Source organism: Motacilla alba, chromosome 6 (assembly GCF_015832195.1).
Source record: "Motacilla alba alba isolate MOTALB_02 chromosome 6, Motacilla_alba_V1.0_pri, whole genome shotgun sequence".
Taxonomy (NCBI): domain Eukaryota; kingdom Metazoa; phylum Chordata; class Aves; order Passeriformes; family Motacillidae; genus Motacilla; species Motacilla alba.
The window spans coordinates 32475843-32496402 of NC_052021.1; positions in this window are offsets into that span (position 1 = coordinate 32475843).

Below are 20560 nucleotides of genomic sequence, written 5' to 3' on the forward strand. Positions count from 1 at the left end.
ACTTATGTCACAGGCCTAAACCTGATCCCATCATCAGGTCACTGGCAGCAAAGACCAAACCAAGCATTTTTTAACATCTAAGTCTCTTCTTGACTGCTCATTTTTAACTGGCCTCATCACCCATGAGCAACAATTCTGTTCACAACTGATTACACAGTTGTGCCAGCCCTGAGCAGAATGAAAGTGGGTTTTGAAGAGATCAAGCAACAATTGACAGATCAAGACTGGGAATAAATCCTCTTTTATCTAGAAAAACTGTAATGGAAATAACTGGAAAAATGTATTTTATTACTTTCCCAGAGGAGACGATTAAGGAACCTGAAGGCAAAGGCTGCTCTACGCAATGAATGATTTGAATTTTAACTGGAAATGCTGAGGCTCAAATGAAAAACCATTTTAGACAGCAGGAGACAGTTTGCCCATTTTTTTTAAAGTGCTTTTATTATTTGTAGTAAATATATTTGCATAATTTGTACATCCAAAGTATCCCAACTGGGACTAATTATCCACTGTGTTAGACAACATACAAACACACAACAGAGCCAACCTCTGATCTGGGAGTCACAATCCAGTGCTCAGTTTCAGCAAACAACACTTGATAAGCCAAAGTGTTCGTTCTCTTTTCTCTTTTTCCCCCATTTATTTAAAAGGGCTCTTAGCCAAACCCTCAGTGGCCCTTTCAGAAGGCAGAAGAACAAGGAAATACTGTGCCCTGGTTAGTGCAGAGGGCTGGGGTTTGCAAATCAAAGCCAAGTCTCCATGCTCTGGAGCAGACTATGTGTGACAAGAAGCAGCTCAGTTCCTCTGTGCCTCCAAGATCCTATCTGTAAAAGGGTAGCAGCACTCTCCACCCTTTTAGGGGCACACTGAGAGGGAAGACATGAACATTTGCAGAGAAATTCCTGAAAGAATTTAAGAGACTAGTATTTTAGGATTTTGTCTCCCTGGGACTAGATGGGGTGGTCATTGGGTGCAGTTTTGTTTCCTCATGAAAACAGAATTTAGCAGTAAAATTTATGGTTTCCAGTACTAAAACACAGCACTTGCAAGCTCGGATGTGTTTCTCCAGCCACCTTTGCTGCTCCTGATACTATCCCTGTTTATAAATTCCTGCTCCTGCCTCACCATCAGGTGCACAGTGCAACTCCACTGCCTTTAACCTGGCACTCCCTCATAAAACCTGGGCTGCTGTTCAAATGCAACTCAACACCATAACCTGAACCATCAAGAGGAAAATGCCAACTACAAAACTCGTGGAGTTCCAGCTTCTGGGAGGCTGCAACATTCCATGTTCCAACTGCTTGTTGAGGTCAGGAATGAAAAATGAGCCAATGAGGATTTTTATCAAGTAGATTTGTCCTCTTTACTCACAGAGGGCAAAGCATCACTGCAGGAGCATTTTCACCCCTTACATGGCCTCCTGTTTTCTGCTTCTTATCTGGGGATACCTATTTCATACCCTGGTTCTGAACAGACCTCCAGCATTGTAAAATGTGTCCTGTACTTCAGGACAGGCTTCCCAGCGAATGGTCATGGCCCCAAAGCTGCCAGAGCTCCAGGAGGGTTTGGACAATGCTCTCAGGCACAGGGTGGGATTCAAGAGTCCTATTCAAGAATCTTATTCAAAACTTCATGAATGTAATAAATTAAATTTCTAGTCTGGTTTAAAATACCTACTGGAAAAATAAAGGTTACTCTTTGTGAGGTGCCCCACCAGGCAGGTGTTTGAATGGAGGACATGGGATGCGCAGTATCACTGCAACCTTCACCTCTGCTGTAAGGTTACAGGGAGGGAGAACCTGCCCCCTGAATCAAGAGGGCCTTAATCACATGCATCTGAGCTTCTGCTGGCTCCCAGGCTCAGCAGGATTTGTGGCTCTGAGCTGTGAAGGAAAGCTGACTCCCCACAGGGCCATGCGCAGGGCACAGCAGCAGCCTGTTGTGACAAGCCTCTGCTCCTCCTCAGGCAGGAGAGGATCACAGGGAGACATCACCCAGCTCGGCCCACACACAGGCACTGACGTGTGGGGGTGTTGTTTGGGTGCTTTGGGCAGATTTTAGAAGAAGCTAAACAGACTGGACTCCAAGACACTACAGCATCAGAGCACTCAGATAATGCACAGAATGATAAACTGGGGGTGAGAGTAAAAGTGCATTTATTATTAACTGAAATAACAAAGTAACTGCTTTTTTTTCCTTGTAGGGAAGTCTCCATAACATTAACAAAACAAAAAAAAACTTCTCTCCCTAAGTAAACTAAATAAATTATTCTGAAAGTAGTAAATTAACTAAAATTTTTCTTTCTTTACATTATCAGTAAGAAAAAAAGTGCTCTAAAAGTTTTGTTCTAATTATATTACTCTTAGTTACTGTTAATAAAGTTTTCTTTACACCCTTTAAAGTTTTAAACCTACTTTACCTTTCTCCTAATCCTACCTCACAACAGCAAGTAAATACACTCCTAATTAACCAACACTAAACCCACCACACTCATTAGTACATCAACCAAAAAATCCCAAAATTAACTGAAGATTAAACCCCTCCCCAAAGAAACAGAACTCAGCATGGTTTCCACAAAACCCCTGGGGAGAATCTCATGTCCCCAGAGACAACAATACAGGCAATGAAAAAATCATCACTTTTGAATTATTCTCTTGGTCTCCCTCACCTCTGCTCCATGGCAGAGGTTTTCCTTCCAGACTTGAGTCCTTCCAAGCTTTGTTAACTCTGTTTCCTTGCCTGGCAATATCCCACCTGTGTTATGTAAGTGCCTCTTGTTTTCTTTGGGATTCATAAAGGAAAACCAACAAACTTTAAATTGCAATTAATTTATAATGGATGTATTATCTTCAGATTGCTTCACCACTGCCTCAGTAGCATTTGCAGCCCATCTTCAGTGAGGGCAAGGCTGACACAAGCACATTAATCTCTTTTTTTTTTTTTTTGCCCTGTAGGTCTGTAAATACCAACTACTCCCAGGCTGGTGAGAAAGGAGCTGCTGTGTTGAGTCAGAACCTGCAAGCCCAGGCATTGAGCAGGAATGTTATAAATGTGTGCCACCACTGAGTTCTGTGTGTTTGGCTGAGGGTAGGGTGGGGTACAGGTGGTTACCTGGGACTGGGGCTGCTGGGATAGCCCAGATTGTCTCTTTGAGAAGCAGCATGCAGAGAGACTTGGGCCAAGGCAGCTGCAGCACACAAACCACTTGAGGATTCTGTGAGATCCAGGAGGAGCAGAATTTAGCATCAGGTAGCACAGAGTTTCACTGTTCGTCTGGTCATTTCTTAAAACACATTTGTAACAACCCCCACTCCAGATAATGAATTTTTATCCTAAGGCTCCCCCAAGGAAAGGAAACCAAGACACATGAGATCTGGGAAATGGTAACAGAGGGTGCAGTCACAGGGTATCCTAGGCCTGAGAGGATGCTGGGCTGAGTAATCTGTATACAAAGGAAAGAAAAAAGGTCATTTTGAGGGAAGATTTGCATGAAGGAAAAATGGTTTACAAGTAGTAGAAATAAATAATCCTTGCAAACCACTGGAGGTGATACAAACCAGCTGGGATGAGCAGACAATAGGAAAAAAAGCAGATTTTCCTACAAAGACCCAAGAAACCACAACCCCCATCCCTGCCATCCTACCCCAGCCCAGTGACTTACACACACCTCTAGCTCAGGAAAAAAAAAATCTGCTGGGTTTTTTAAGTCTATAATAAATAGCACATTTTTCCTACACTGAAGAAAAAGGGTTGATTTAAAGCCTTTAAGCCTTATGTTGGGGTAAACTTTCCATAGAGCAAGTAATTCTAATCATACTTGGAATAAATTTGGTTTAAAAGAGGAGAAGTTTGGCCTGGGGAGAGTGCCAGGCAACGGAATGTGAGTCAGTCTAATGGACTGCTCCTGATGTCCTCTGCCTGGCTCAGGAAAACCATGTCCAACAGCTCACTGCTTAATGGAATGTCATCAGGTGGCCTCAAACAGATCAACTTCCTAAGATAACAAAGAAGCCTGGGATATTCCTTCATCTTGTGACCTTCATAAATTTGGAAGAGTAGAAGTAAGCATACAGAAACATACTCCTTTTGCCTTTGAGAAAGCTGGCACTGCTGTGTCTGAAAGTAGGAAATTCAATGCCAGCCATGTTCACTCACAATTCTGGCATCTCCCAAGCAGAACTGCACCATCCCTGCTGTGCCCAGACAAAAACCTGCCATTAATTCATCTGTAAAAGCAGCCCCTAGATGCTACCCAGACATGGAAAACACTCCCCGAACTATTCCCAGATAGCCTCAAGAATGTCTGAGATGCCTCTGCCAAGGTATTTAAGGGTATAATTAGACAGACCTTTTAGAAATTAAAGGTGATGAAGTTGTAATGAATGAAATTTTCCTTGAAGTGAGGTTTAGAGAATGAAATGGATGAGGCACAGATAGAGTTGGGGAAGGAAAAACATCCTGGGAAAGTCCAGTTGTCCTGGAGAAAGAATAAATACAGATGAACAGCAGAACATACACTCCAAATTTTCTTACAAAAAACATTCTTTCTTACATCTTCTTACAAGATTTGCTGTTGCTGTTTGCTACATGTTTTATTTATGCTCTGTATTTCCTAAAGGAAAACACTGGGAATTGCACAGAATGTCATTGGGAGGAATGATGTAATTGGATATAATATGAAGGATCACTGTTCCCATTGCTTTTACCTATGACTAAACTATTTAATCATGCCCATTACATCTCCTGTGCTAATGATGAGCTCACTGTGAAATGCAGATTTTAAAACAATTCCTGCCAACAACCCCTCAACTTTCACTATTTCTTTTTTTTCCAGCCATGGAACTGTGTCAGACAGACTCAGAACACTTTTTTGTTTATCTGTGCAAGAAAAAACCTGGTCACATCCAAATCTGGGTGTGTACCGCCGGAGTTGTAAAGGCACGACAGCAAGGTGGCACATAAATCACATCACTGCATGGGAAAGCCCCTGCTTTCAGCAGACCAGTAAATAGGTCAGCAGCAGTAAACAGGTCAGGAATTCAGGATTTGAGGGAAAAATGAGATTACACAGCAAAGGAAGAAAGCTTATCCCCATTCCCATGCAAGTATTGGGATAGCATGTCCTCTTTCTATATTGTCAAGGGTTTTTGTATTATGAAGGGATGGATGATTGTTAATTTTCTTTTATGATTTGTAACAGTAATTATGAATTTATTTTGTAAATATAGTGTGATTTTTTAAAATTTTTGTGAGAATGTTTATGGGTGTTATTAGGTTTTAATTATTTGGTTAAAATATATCAGAAATTATAGTGATATTTGTGTTAGTGTGTATTTGTAATATTAATGGTTTTACTATGATTTGTAAGACTGTAAGTTAGTTGTGGTTGTTTATTGATATATTTTATTTAAAGGATATTAGGTGTTGGAATAAAGTTTTTAAGTGGTACTAAGAAAACCAACATGCAAGAAACACAAAGTTTGGATTTTTCTAGTTCCGCATGAAAGAGCAGTGGGGTGAGGAATGGGAAAAAGAAGCTGTTTGAGGGTTTCTGTGCATGTCTCTCACATCAGGTGTGTATGATGGCATTACCCCTTCATGTGAATAAATCTCTTCTCTCACTTGAAACAGAAGCTGTGGCCAGGATATGGGTGCCATCTGGGCACACAGAGGCAGCTCCCTCAGCACATCCCAGCTGTCCAAGAGGGAACACAGCCAGTGCCTTCGGGTCTCCCGGGACTGTTGGGACAATGATACCAAGCTCCACACGTACAGTCCCAAAAGATAAAATAGCATGAAAACCCAAGTATGCAAAAATGAGGGCTAGAGTTGACCTCCAGGAGTTTGAAAACTCTTCAGACGTTTTTCATATCTGAAAAGTCTCCAAATTCAGCGTGCCTTAACAAAGTTCTTGACTGATATTAATAAATACAAGACCACTTACCAGCAAAATAAAATTTGGTAGTGACCACCACTGGGAACTGCTTTAAATTCTCATCTGCTTCCTATTTATTCAAAAGTATGTGCTACGCTTTATCATCTCAGGACTAACCTTGTACATTTCCAGTTTGTTTCACAAATACACAAACCTGTTCCCTAAGACAAGACACAACCCCCCAAATGGCTCCGACGTCCTTCCAAGCAATTGTACAACAGCAAGATCCTCTCCAAGCCTTTTTTTTCTTTTTTTTTTTTTTGGAGGCTGAGCCCTACATCTCCCTCAGCTGCTCATCATCAAATGTCTCCTCCAGATCCTAGCCCAGCTCCGTTCCATTCGCTGACCATGCAGAAGGACTTCAATACCTTTCTTTTGCTGAGGGGCTCCAAACCAGCTCAGGAATTCAAGGTGTCTCAGCAGCCCAAACAGAGAGGGCTGAGAACTGCAACAACACCACATGGGATGGGCATCACCATCACCCATCACCACACATCACTGCTGGCCATGTCACAGTGGCCCCAGTGACATCATCACCCTGGCCTAAGCCATCAAACGTGGTTGCACCTCAACACCACCCTCAGAGTCGAGGAGAGGATCACAGAGAAGGAGCTTGCCCAAGGCTGCTCCGGCTCCAGGCTAAGTCAGAGGCTTCTGCTGACTCTGACACAGCTCAGACACGTCTCTCTCTTCACTCAGGCTTGCTGTACAAGTGTCAGGAGGAGAAATGTCAGCAGTGCTGCACAAGAGATGCTCCGGCCACTCCCCATCCACCTGTTCTGGGTCCAACGGGGCACAGCCAGAAACTGTCCCCAAGGAAAAAGGTGACAGCAGAAGCTTCCCTCCCACAGCTCCCCAGCACTGGCACAGGGGGCTCCAGGGTAGTCAGTGAGGAGCCAAGAACCATGCCAGGCTGAGGCAGGAGCTCCCCAGCCAGGCTGGGCTCTGGGCACTTGCTGGGGCACCCATGCCTGACCTGCTCTGCCCTTCAGCCAGCACAGCACACACCCAGCAGGGCCCTGGGGCTGATCCTGCATGGACACTTGCCCAGCCCCACACACGTGCTCACGCCCGGGGCACTTGCTCCGTCTCTCCAGCGTGCATGCTGTGCCACCAGACCCAGGCAGACACCGACATCTGTGGGGACAAGAGACTCAAGTTCAAGCTCTGTGTCCACACCTACTGCCAGGTGAATTATCCCACGGCTCCCTCCACCGTTCTGCCCACAAGGGCCCTGCCCTCCTGACCTAACACAATCCCGGCCCTCCCTGCCTTGCAGATCCTCGCCACTGGGCTTTACCCACGAGAGGACACTGGACAATTTCTCGTTGGGGACACCAGGCGCATCATCAGAGAAGCAGCTGAGAAGGTGAGCATGACCTGGCACGAGCAGGAAGCTTTGCACCTGGAGAGGCTTGGCCAGCTCCTCCAGCTCCCCAGCAAAGAAGTCCCAGGCCTGGCTCACACAGCAGCCTCAGAAGCAGGCGGCTCTGGAGGCTCTGAGCTGACTCTGCCCACATTCCGCTCCCTGTCCGGAGATGCAAAACAGACCACAAAGCTCCAGTCCTGACACTCATGGGGGGCTGCTGTGCTCTTTCCAGAGCTGCTTCATCTGCTGCAAGATGGGGGCCACCATCACCTGCTGCGAGACGGGCTGTGACCGCACCTTCCACCTGCCCTGTGCCCCAGACGGCCAGTGTGTCACCCAGTACTTCGGGACCTACAGGTAAGGGCTGCCCGCCCTCACCTCAGAGCCCCTGCGTTCATCTCCAAGCTATTTCCACCCGAGAGCGTGGGAGCAACCTGCGGCCACAGGGCGGAGGTTCGCCGGCTAGCAACACCCTTTGTGGCCAGGGGGCACACACAAGGATGGCCACCCCGATCTCTGCCCAGATCATCCCGGGTGACGGTGATTGCTGCGGCGTAGGGGACACAGCAGGGGCTCCACACAAGGAATCCGAAGTGAAGGAAGCAGGAAAAGGCCACTTGCCTGAGTCTTCAAGGAAAGTTTGTTTCCTGAAGAGGATCAGGAACAAATGTCAAAGAAATGGGGTCTGGCTAGTGTTTTTAAAGAGGAGATGGTACAAGGCGTGGATAGAACTCTTAACCAATGAGGCAATTTCTGGGGAAGCTTACGTTGCTTAATCAATAGGGAGCAATCAGGGGAAGGAAGAAGCCTTCAAAGCCAATACATCATCAAAGCAAGGCTAACAGGGAACATTCTGGAACACAAGGCGAGTGACAACAGCAACTGACACGAGCAGGGAGTAGGGTGACCGGGATTGACAAGGACATATAAGGGAATGAGGGGAGGAACAGGGAGACTGACACCGTGATGGGCAGACAAGTGGCCGGAAAACCTTGGGGTAAACAACTTAGATCTGAACCATCTGAGGGAACAGAATGGAAAATATGGGAGAAACCATTGTAACTAACATGAAAGGTCTAACTTTTATTAAAACACCACACCACCACACCAGAGGGCATGCAAGGGAGGAGTCCATGGTTGCCAGTAACCTGCCACACACAGGGGCAGAACCCACACAGGGGGCTGGGGCTCCCTTACAGCTCCCGCACCCCAATCGCCAGCACAGCCCAAGGACACCGCACTTCGCCCTTCCCTCGCCCATCTCCTCCATCCTCCTCACAGGTCCTTCTGCTGGGAGCACCGCCCACAGCAGACACTGCGGCCACGTCCAAGCCAGGACAACACCTGCAGCATCTGCCTGGACACTGTGGAAAACAACATCTCCTACAAAACCATGGGGTGCCCCGCGTGCCAAGATGCCCGCTTCCACCGGCACTGCATCCAGAGACTGGCTCTGCATGCTGGCATTGCCTTCCGATGCCCGTGTTGCCTCAACCAAGAGCCCTTCATGACAGAAATGCTCATCATGGGGATCCGACTCTCTAAGAGGTTGGGTTTTCTCCTCCCAGCTCACAAGGCGGAAGGCACAAGCACAATGCCTGCCAAGGGACGGCCCCGGCAGGCCTGGCCGCCTTCTGGCCTGTACCTCTTGCCTTGAGCTCCACCAAGTTGCTGGAAATGGGAAAGGAAGAGGAGCAGCAACTGCTAGAATCTGCCTGATGTGGGCTCAGCGGGGCTCAATTCCTTCCCTTCCTTCTCTGGCAGACCCCCGTCATGGCAGAGTGACCAAGAGGTCGGACCCTCAGACCAGAGGCACGGCCGCTGCGATGCCGCAACATGCCTTTGTCTGGGAGGCAGGGAGCACGCGGAGGCAGACGGGTAAGCTGCCAAAGCAGCAATAATGCAGGGATCTGAAGGGAATCAGTCTCCCCACAGGCTCAGGGATGTAGAACTAATAACAAGGGCTCGGCCATGGACATGGCCATCCCCTGCTCTGACACTTTGTCCTCACCACCTCCTTGCTCCTCCAGACCCTGGCAACTGCGGCTGTGCAGCTCCTGCGCTGCCGAGGGCACCCACCAACTCTGCTCCTCCTTGGGGAACAGCACCTGCTCCTGGGAGTGCAGCACCTGTGCTGCCACGGACGCTGGTAGGTACCAAAGCATTCGGCACCATTCAATGCAGACAGGGACCAGGATGGGCCTGGAAGCAAGGCCTTCGGCACACGGCTTGGCTCCAGGAGGGCGCTGGATACTACAGTGGCCTCTCTTGCCTGCAGCCTGGGGGCTGTCCTGACGACCTTCCTGCTACCCCTCTCTGCAGGTTCCACTGGCAAATCAGAGCTTGTGGGCCCCACAACTTCCAGCCAAGAACTGCTAACACTGTCCCAAGGCACAGTGCTGCTCAAGAGCAGCTGCTCCATCAGCCCTCAGCGGGCCTTAAAGCGGTGCTACGCTGAGGAAGAAATACAGTCACAGACAACGTACAGCCCTCCTGCAAAACGCCGCAGAACCCAGGATGGGCCAGCCCACAGTGCTGACACCTGCAAACCCAGCACTTCCAGCCAGGAAACATCACAGCTGTCCCAGGGCAAGTGTCTTGGCAAGACCAGCAGCTCTTCCTCTTGCCTTCAGCGGGCTTTCAAAGCCCAATCAGTCTACCCAAAGGAAGAGAGGCACTCAGCGAGATCATACGGCCCACCCGCAGAACGCCGCAGGATTGACACTAGGCTGGCCCAGAGTGCTGATGAAAGCAGCCCCAGCACTTCCAGACAGGTGGTGGTGGGGCTGTCTGAGGGCACTTTGGCTGCAAACAGCCCAGCAGCACAGCCACAACGTCGATACAGGCCTCCATGGATCTTCCACGGATCCACGACCGACAACCGCTCCCAGCCTGGGCCAATTCGCACAAGACACGTCTGGCAGCAACAACGGCGGGCAAAAAAGCCCTACAGCCGGCCACCAAAACACAGCAGCACAAACTGTCAGCCTGTATATAGTCCCCATCACCCTTACCCAACAAAGACAGATAAACACATACATAAATAGATAGAGATAGATACATAGATAGATAGATTGATAGATAGATAGATAGATATATAAACACATAGGTAGATGCAGATATACATAGACAAAAAATAAAGTTTTTTTACACTAGGAGAACCTACACGCTTTTTCCAGTAATTTTCTTCAGACTTCCTCCAAGCTTCTCCTAGTGTTATGAACACAGATCTATGTCCCCAGGGTTGGCAGCACATTTCCAGTGTGCAGCTTCCCTTCCCGGCCACCCAGCACCATGGCCATGCTCTTCAGGCCTTGCTGGCCCTGAGGGGCCGCTGTCAGTGGCCCTGCAGGGCAGTGGTCAGCTCCTGAGGCATGTTCACACCCCTGAGCCCAGCTGCACCCTCAGCCTCTGCCTTGACAGCAAGCCCTGGCCAGTCCCCAGCACCCAGCATGTACCAGTGACCAGCAGCACCACAGCCGAGCTGCTGCTGATGCTGCTACAACAAATATCACAGTTGGCAGAGGAGATGAGAGAACAAAGACTTGTGGGATGAGACATTTAATCAGCAAAACAAATCACAGATGAAGCAGATGAAAAGGCCATGCTGCCTCACAACCAGCTGCACCAGGAGTCGCCACTCCGAGAGCAGCAGCACCAAGTTGCAGTTGTGCAGCCCAGAAGCCTCCCTCCCACAGCTCCCCAGCACTGGCACAGGGGGCTCCAGGGTAGTCAGTGAGGAGCCAAGAACCATGCCAGGCTGAGGCAGGAGCTCCCTAGCCAGGCTGGGCTCTGGGCACTTGCTGGGGCACCCATGCCTGACCTGCTCTGCCCTTCAGCCAGCACAGCACACACCCAGCAGGGCCCTGGGGCTGATCCTGCATGGACACTTGCCCAGCCCCACACACGTGCTCACGCCCGGGGCACTTGCTCCTTCTCTCCAGCGTGCATGCTGTGCCACCAGACCCAGGCAGACACCGACATCTGTGGGGACAAGAGACTCAAGTTCAAGCTCTGTGTCCACACCTACTGCCAGGTGAATTCTCTCACGGCTCCCTCCACCTTTCTGCCCACAAGGGCCCTGCATCATCAGAGAAGCAGCTGAGAAGGTGAGCATGACCTGGCACAAGCAGGAAGCTTTGCACCTGGAGAGGCTTGGCCAGCTCCCCCTGCTCCCCAGCAAACAAGTCCCAGGCCTGGCTCACACAGCAGCCTCAGAAGCAGGCGGCTCTGGAGGCTCTGAGCTGGCTCTGCCCCCATCTCGATCCCTGTCTGGAGACACAAAACAGACCACAAAGCTCCAGCCCTGACACTCATAGGGGGCTGCTGCGCTCTTTCCAGAGCTGCTTCATCTGCTGCAAGATGGGGTCCACCATCACCTGCTGCAAAACAGGCTGAAACCGCACCTTCCACATGCCCTGTGCCCCAGACAACCAATGTGTCACCCAGTACTTCAGGGACTGACATTGTGTCCCAATCGCAGGAGCTGATCTGCACGCGTACCTGGAGTGGCCGTGCTCCACCTCAGCCACCAGCAGGCAGGATCGCGGTTCCCCCACTGGCTGGGATCCAGACCGCCAGAAGCAGCTGATAAATATGGACCCACTCCAAAGGATCAGGACAAAGGAAAACGAAGGGCTCTATGCGTGCTTCTCCGAGCTGCCTTCATTTCTTTCCCTCCCAGGAGCAGTGCCAGGGCGGCGCCACGTGGAACTGGTTATTCTTTCCCACAGCAGGAGCAGTGTCAAAGCGATGCAGGTTACGCAACCTTGCAGGCAGCAGCAGTGCTGGCAGTCTCTCCTGTGGCAGGAACCACACAGGCAGCGGCACAGATCCCCACCACAGCAGCAGCCATGCGGGCAGTGGCAGTGCTGACAACGGCAGCGACAACTCAGGCAGGAGCGGCTGCACCGGATCCCCACCGTGGCAGGTGCTGCATGGGCAGCAGCAGCGCGGGCAGGGATCGAGGCTTTCCTCAGCACTCACGGCTGGCAAATTGTCGATCCTGTGGCGCTTTGACAGCAGGCTGCAGGATGTCCATGTTCCTTCGTGGAAACTTGCTGCAATGTAAGTCAGCAGTTCCCAAAGATCACTCCATTCTGCACTGTGGGATTGGGGGATGGACACTGCCCACGCTACTGCTGCTACAGGCCACTGACATTGACCTTCATGGCCATCTGGGCACATGCTGGCTCATGGATCCTCACATTGGGAAAGCTCTGGCTGCTGCTTTCAGACCTAAGCTCTGAAAACAATATCCCCACAAAGACCCAACAGTGATGGTGGAAACATTTCCACATCTAGCTTGTTTAGCCTTTATGAAGAGTGAAGTGACATGAGCTACATCTTAAAAAGACAATGAAGAGTACTCCGAGACTTGGGTGATTAGAGCAAGGAATCAAGGCACAGAAGGAACCAAGTGGGAGATGATAACCCAGACCTCCTTGGGCAAAGCACTTTTTTTTTGATGCTCCCCAGGTTTTGGAGGGAGCACTAGCCTGGAAGTGGGGCTGGAAGGAGCTCTGTGACCTGCTGCCACTGCCAGCACCTTCTTTCTCTTTTTGCAAAGCTCCTTCATCACTCTGTGCAACCTCAGTAAGCTGTGTTTCCTTTTACTGAGCTATTCCCAATTTTCATGTTCTCATTACTTGTTACTTACATAAATATTGATCACATCCCAGGTTTCTCTGACACTGCAAGAACACATTCTCCAAAGACCCAAATTTTAGCTCTGCTGAGCCAAGGGAGACCCTCAGGACTCTCTCAGGAAGCATGCAAGACAGACACCAGTACTTCTCTAACAGTGCTGGATTTCACCCCAGGCATTATTTTCCCTATGCTCAGTAATTTTACCTTCATTTCTGAATTGAGAGCTCATCTGCACCAGGCACACCAGGACATGGTATAGTTGCATGGACAGAGCTGGCCCAGCCACAGTGACACAAGGGAAGTTGTGCCACATTGGTAAGGAGACACCCAGACACCACCACGGCTGTTAGCCCTTTTTTTCGTTTTCTGCTATTAGTTCAGCATGTGACCACCCACCAATCTGCTGAAGAACAGCATGGGCAGAAGACTAGATTAAACCAAAATGTTCCTTCTCAAACCCATGTTGCGTCAATCACAAAGTGGTGACTTTCAGCTCAGAAAAAGCCACCCCCATCTGAGCACCCTGCATCCCCTGGCCTCCCACTCCCCATGAGGAACCTGAAAGCACAAGGGATCCTCCCTGCCAAGGATGAAGTTCATCCAGGCTGCCTTGTGACAAGTTGTACCTCACACCTGTAGACATAAATAGTGGTACCAGTCCTTAGCCCTGTTACATGACCCCAGTTCATCTCCACAAAGAGCAAGGTTATCCAAAATTATTTTCTTTCAGTAGCTCCTTCACTAGCAAGAAACAGCTGTGCTTAGAGAGACCACTCTGTTGTCACCTGATGTCTGTAATGATGCACGTATGGTATGGTCTGCTCTGAACCCAACAGCTGCACAGCAACACCCACCCCACTTGGCTTGAATGTTTTCATTTTTGTGCTTTCCAAGGTTAACTTCAGAGCTGGGAGCTCAAACCCAAGCTCTTCAGCTGAGACTACACTGCATGCAAATACCAGCCCCTTTCTCACACTGCCTTTCACCTTGATGTGAAGGAACTATTCCTGCAGATGAGAAGAAATCAAGGACTGCATCAGCAAGGCCACAGCTGTGTTTGTACAGCAACTGCCTGGCATTTACTGCAGTCCAGACAATACAACATGTCCCAATTACATTACTCTGGTCCATGCACACACAGAGCCTCCTCTAGAAACAGCCAGCCTCGTGCAGGGGCACAAATACCCTAATTTTCCTTGCTCTCTTTAACTTTTCCCTTACAATATTCTGTATGTGTAAGTTTGCAACCCATTATGTGCATGGGGCATTACTCAGGGACTACTCCATGATAGCATTGCTTAGAGACCAGACAAAGAATCAGGGTCCTGTCATGCCAGGCACAGGGCACCCCGGACAAAGGGACACTCATTTATGTCTCGAGAACTTCTAGTCCATTAAATGTGGTGGCAGAAAGAATACAGGCAGACTATTCTTGTTCTGTAGAAGGGGAAAATACTGGGCAGTAGCAGCAGGGCAGTGGCATCTGCCCTACATGCAGCTGGGTGAGTGTCTACTCATCACTGCAACTCCTCAAGCACCAGCTCCCCAGGAGGGACCAGGGACTGGCTCACCACCCACTTCCCTCACGAGAACACCTGAAGAAGCACAAACTACTCAGAGAACTGAGTATTGACTGCTTAACACTGCCCTGCTTCCTTATGCCAAAGTGAGCAGCCAAAACTCATTATCTAGAGATTTTTTTTTTCTGAAAACCAAGTGGGAACAAGTGCTCCTCCAGTGGCTTCCTGATGTAGTCCCACCAGAGCCTGGGCCAGCTCTCAGAGCTCCAGCACTGTGCCAGGAATGTGGAACTACCTTGGTACTGAGATTTACCAGAGGCAGAACCTTTAGAGCACCTGGCTCTACAGGGCCAGATACAAGCCATGACAGAGACCAGGCAAAGGAAAAAGGACGAGATTTCTCCATTTTGAGGTTCCACACAGAACAATTTACTGCACACAAACAGACCAGGACAAAAAAAAGGAGCTCCCAGCTCTGTGGTGCACAGGGTTTTATAGAGATACAAGTCAAGGGGTGGATGCAAACAGCTAACCAATAGAGAATCCCCAGGGGAGGAGTGAGGGGGATTCCATCAAGTGTCTGGGGCCAATTGGGGTAGAAGGGTGGAGAGGATGGGTCACATGGGCCAATGGGGCTTCGAGGAGTAGGGGAATTCCAAAGGGGTGTTGCCGACAGGGATTGGCCCAAGGTGAGAGTGGCAGGGAAGGTTCAGGAATAAGGGGTTGGGTTACCTTGACAGGCAGGAAAGGAGGTGGAACAAGGGGCGGGGAAATGGCATGAGGGACAGCTTTGAGGGAGGGTAAAACCCAGGGATAAACCAACCCAGGGGGAACATGGGGATACAACTGAAAAAACTTAACAGCAATCAATAAAATAAATTCAAACCGCAATAGCTTCCTGTCCCTGCAAACAACATAACCCCAAATAAAGGATACTTCTCAAACCTGCCCCAACAAGGCTTCCCACTCACACACAAAGGAATGTACAGTTACACATGTATAATGCAATACAACCAGGAATGTTCTGCTAAATCTAACTCCTGACCAAAGTCTGTGTATTAAACATAATGAAATGCATGTCAAAGTGTGGATTTTTTCTTCTTGAGTCTCTGCAGTTGCTGCTGCTGACACCTGTGGTGGCTAAGCTGGCCACTCCCTGTGGGACTCGCCTTACCCTCATCATTCAAAAAGGGGAGTTTTTATCCTCAGAGAAGGCAGGAGCTGCTGCAGCACTGGTGGCAGAAGGCATGGAGCACAGGATAATCTCTGAAGCTTTCACAGGCTTTGTGATTTCCTCAGCTTTCCTGCCTCCATCAGGGTAGAAATTGTTTCTATTCTAACACATTGTTCAGAAATGCTTTCCAAAGACCAACTGGTTTGTATTTAACGATTTCTTACTGTTAAGGATAAAAGATTAAAAACTACTGAGGAATACTGGAAAATAGATGCTCTTGTCCTAACACTGATGCATGCAGGGAAGCACTCCTGGGCATCTTCTCCCTCAGTGGTCTTAGGATGACTTCTGAAGAAAATTATTTGAAAACTCCCACCACATCCATGTGAGCCCAAGCTCCTTCAGCACAGCCCTAACTGCCAAATACTCCACTGACCAGGCATTGGCCATCTTGCCAACAAGAGCCAGATGGAATACACACCATGTCATTTCTCCCAGGACAGCCAATTTGAGACGTGCTTTTATTCCTTACACAAAACTAGGCTCTAGCAAAGCTCATGTGAGGCAGGGCAGCCTCAGTGTCTGCTGGAAATACCTGTGGCAGACAGGGAACTGAGTGTTTAGAGGATAATTACTCCCCTTTCTCATTTCACAGCTCCTCCAAATGACTATATTAGTTTGAGGATTAGGTCTCCCATGTGTCAAACCCAGAGAAGGTCTGGGAGTTCATCCAAGGTCCAGGCCTTTGTTTGGTTTGCACATTGTGCCAAGGGTCACTACTCTTGAGGGGCTTTCTCTGCAGCCTAAATCATAGCAGATTACTAGGATTTTATACAGGAACGAGTAGGAGTTGCTTTCTACCCGTATTTGTTTGGACTAGTGCCGATAACGGCCTGGGGATTTTCCAGACAGCACCATCTCTGCTCAGATTTCTCCAAGTAAGCCTGAGCAGAGGGACAGAAAGCTTTGAGGGAAACAACAGCTGAAGAGGATTCCTGATGGTCACCTCTTATCTGCACCACGGTACATTCACCCGCTGGGCCGCCTCAAGAATGAAATCCAAAGCTCAACAACTTCAACTGGAAATTAAAAACAAAGGAGCATTCCAACCTGTGGCCTAAGTCAGCTGCTCTTCCTTGAGCCCTGAGCAATCTGACTGCTAGAACTCCCCGTGTTTGACAGGCAAAGCAGAAAGGTTGGACTTGATGACCTTAGAGGTCTTTTACAACCTTAATGATTCCATGAAATCTTACCACATCCAAGCATTTGGTGACCCTCAGGACCCCCTACAAGTGATGCTCAACACAGAAGCTTCATGAGCTTCCCACCAGGGTACTACGAGGGGATTTTAATCCAGTAACGTTTTTTCCCTTGCTTTTCCTGCTGAGGGAATGTTCAGCAAAACGCCTCTTTTCACTGCACAAATACAGCAGCTCCAGCTAGTTAAGGGTGGAAACACGACAGGAAGGCCTAGGGAAAGCAGTTCACAAGTTGAAAGGTCTACTTGAAATTTTGTCTCAAATCTCCATCTCATTTCTCTACTTCAGTGAAGTGAGAAGGAAAGCCTCTTTTTTCCCCTCTCAGCTGTCCCCACGTCCATCTCAGTCAGAATTGCTGGGTGTTTGCCACACTGGAGGTACAGGAACTCTTCTAACAATCCTCTTCACTCAAGATTAGCCACAGGAGTGCCCAGCACAAGTTATGCACTGAGACAGCACCCAGAGCTGAGACTGCGGCTTATGTCACACCCTGGTGTTAGTAAAGCCCAAAAGCAAGCCCCCAGGAGTTCTCAAAACTCCAAAAATTTTCCACCCAGCAGTAAACTCTTAGTTTAAAGCCAAGTTTCTGGCTCCACCTGCTGCTGGAAGGGTGGAAAAGAAGAAGCAGCTGCAGACAAAACAAAACAAAACAAAACAATTCTAAAGAACAAAGAAATAACTAAGGCCTGCTTTTCTTAGCTCATCCTCCCAACATTGTGTTAGAAGACAAAACAGAGATTGTTTCATCATGGAAAATTTTAACAGGTTCAAGATGTGCAGCTCTTTACCCGGTCATGACCACCAGGCACTTGGGTCCTATTAAAAATTACCAAAATAGATTACTTAACTTTAGAAAATACTGCCTGATGATACAAATTCATGGGTTTTGTAGCTGAAAAGAACCTAGGTCAAGGACAATGTCATAAGCATGATTCTTAAGTTTGCCAAAAGGAAGGGGGGAATCAAAAGGAAACCCTGCATTGTATATTTTCCCATCTCCCCCTGTTCACTGTGTGGTTCTTGCCTCTCAGTGTTTCACATGGTCCCCTTAAATCCAGGTTTACATTTACCCACAAACAGTGTAATTTTTTCTTTTTATGCCAGTATATATATTTAACAATTTCATGCCAAAACCCACACACTTTTCCCTTGCCAAAGTGCACAGGTGCCAGCACAATTGAGCATTATTTCCACAAACAAAGCTCCCAGTGAAGCCAAGGGCTGCCCTGGGTGCCTCAGGAATGCTGGTTTGGCTCTGGGGTGCTTGGATTACCTCCGTGTGTTTGCCCAGCACTGAAGGCAGGGTCACTATTCATTTAGAAAAGCATTTCATATACCTGATTTAAAGAAGCGTCACAAGCTCCTTCACAAAAATATGTGCAAGTGATATGATGGAGACAGATTAAGCCTTTACAGCCAAATTCTTATAGCAACATTTTGCAGATACATATTTGTGCCTTTAAAAAGTTTTATTGCTGTACAGCTCTTGCTAAAGAAAACCAAGCCCTCTGGATAGGCAATACAGAGCACTTTCAAGTGCCATTTTAAAACTGAATTTCAATTACAGCAGAAAAAAAGTAATGCCATTTCCACACTTGCATCTCTGCTGAATGCAAACTTAAAAAAAATACACTAGGAAGGTTCAGAAAGGGAATTCTCTGAGATTGCACTTCTCAGTTTTTCACTGCCTACAGTTACAATGCAAAAACCAAACTCATTTCACGAAACAATACATTTTCTCTGCACATTCCAGCATGTGCATTACACTAATTTGTAAATTATTTTCAGTTTCACCTCCTTCAAGTTAAAATTTGCTCAGCCCCAGCCTTTGGCTGTGCTACCTCCACTTGAGCAATCAGTGGAACAAGTACAAACCCCAGAGCACTGATTTCTGGCACTCAGCGGGTAAAGGCACTTTAGTTGTCTACATTTTTTTGGGAACAAAAGCCCTGAAGAAATTTTCTAAGGCTAATTAAGATCCCAGACAACAAAAGCACAGGCAGGTTTTACAAGCACATTAGTTATACAAGCAGCAGAATTTGAGAGGTTCAGGCGGTGTCACTGACAACTGGCCAAATCCCAGTTTAGGATTGCCAGAAGACACAAAAACCACTTTCCATGATAAAGCTAACCCCCAAAACAGACACATCATTCCAGAGGCAGACAAGCTTTCTGATAGCCCATCATTTTATCACTTTGCACAGAAAAAGGAGCTTTGACATTCCCTTTGACCACCCAGCTCCACCTCCTAACTCACAAACAGCTGCCAACTTGGTTTTTATTGTTGCTGAAGTGGAGGTTAGCTGGTGACAGGCTCAGTGTCTTGGAAGAGACATCCTGTATGTGTCTTCACTTCTGAAATAACACATGTAATTTTGTACTTGTTCTGGCATTGAACTGTAATAAACCAAACCATCAAAACCCTCTGTCTGCTCTAGCTCTGGTTCCAGACACACACCCTGGACCTTGATTACTTAAGAGGGCCAAAGAGCTTTCAGGTTAAAACAGAAAACTCAATTACCCCATCATTAAGTAAGGGCAATTTAGGATGACTTGTCTTGGGAATTTTCATAAGCTTGCAAAAAAACTGGACTCATGAAGCAACTACAAGATGAATTAAGAGCTCAGAGATTCAATGATGGTGTGCTAGAGAAAAAGAAAAAAATTCTCAAGTTCTGAAAACTCTCAGACTATTAAAACTGCAACCAGAAAGTGGTTTGGGTAAAATCTGAGCTCAAATTGATCATCAGCAGTCAGAGAAATATTCTCAGAAAATACAAATGAGTAAAGCAAGTCGCAGAGTTTTACATACCATTCTTGTTTATTACACAAATAAAGTAAATGAGGGGGAACAGCTTCAAAGCTGTACTTTAAAACAGTTTCAGCAAAAAAAAAATCCTTCACAATGTTGGGCATGAGCTACAGGACGGCATCCAAACCATGAGAACTTGACTGGCTCTTCCCATCTTTAGTGAGGCAATGGGGGAGCAGAGAACTGCAGAACAGAAAGGGCTTTAAAAAACAGCACCTCTGGAGGGCAGGAAAAAAAAAAAAAAAAAAAAAAAAAAAAAGAAAAAAAGAGAAAAATTTAAGCAGAAAAGTAGTAAGACCTGGAACAAGAACAACCACAAACATTAGGTACGTGGATGGCTGTCGCACAGAAGGAAAATATAATGCTCTATGGCCTGAGGGGCACAATGGCAGCGTGACACACACGTGGCAGGAATACTGCTGAGATTGAGGACAGGGAAGCACCAAAACACAGACTGGAACCTTCTGCCCTATAGCCCCTTTTGGCAATTAGGGAAACAGTGGCAGAACTGGGGCAGGGAACAGACGTGAGCATGTCCTTCTTCCTTGCCAGCCTCGTAACTCTAAAAAAGTCAACTTTTGTGCTGCCAAGGGTTTTGGAGGTTTACCTGTTGAGGCTCTGAAAGGTCTCCAGCAAGTGCTGTTTACCCCGTGGTTTCTCTCAGGCATTTCCCTTCTTGCCCATAAGCCAAGGTTTCAGAAACATCAAACTCCCTCGGCAACACCTCCCTGCATTTTTTATCTTATTCCTAACATGCGGAAAAGACACTCCGCCAAAACCCAGTGCCCACAAAAGAGACGGGGAAGCCCTGCAGCAATCAATTCTATTGGAACACAGGACAA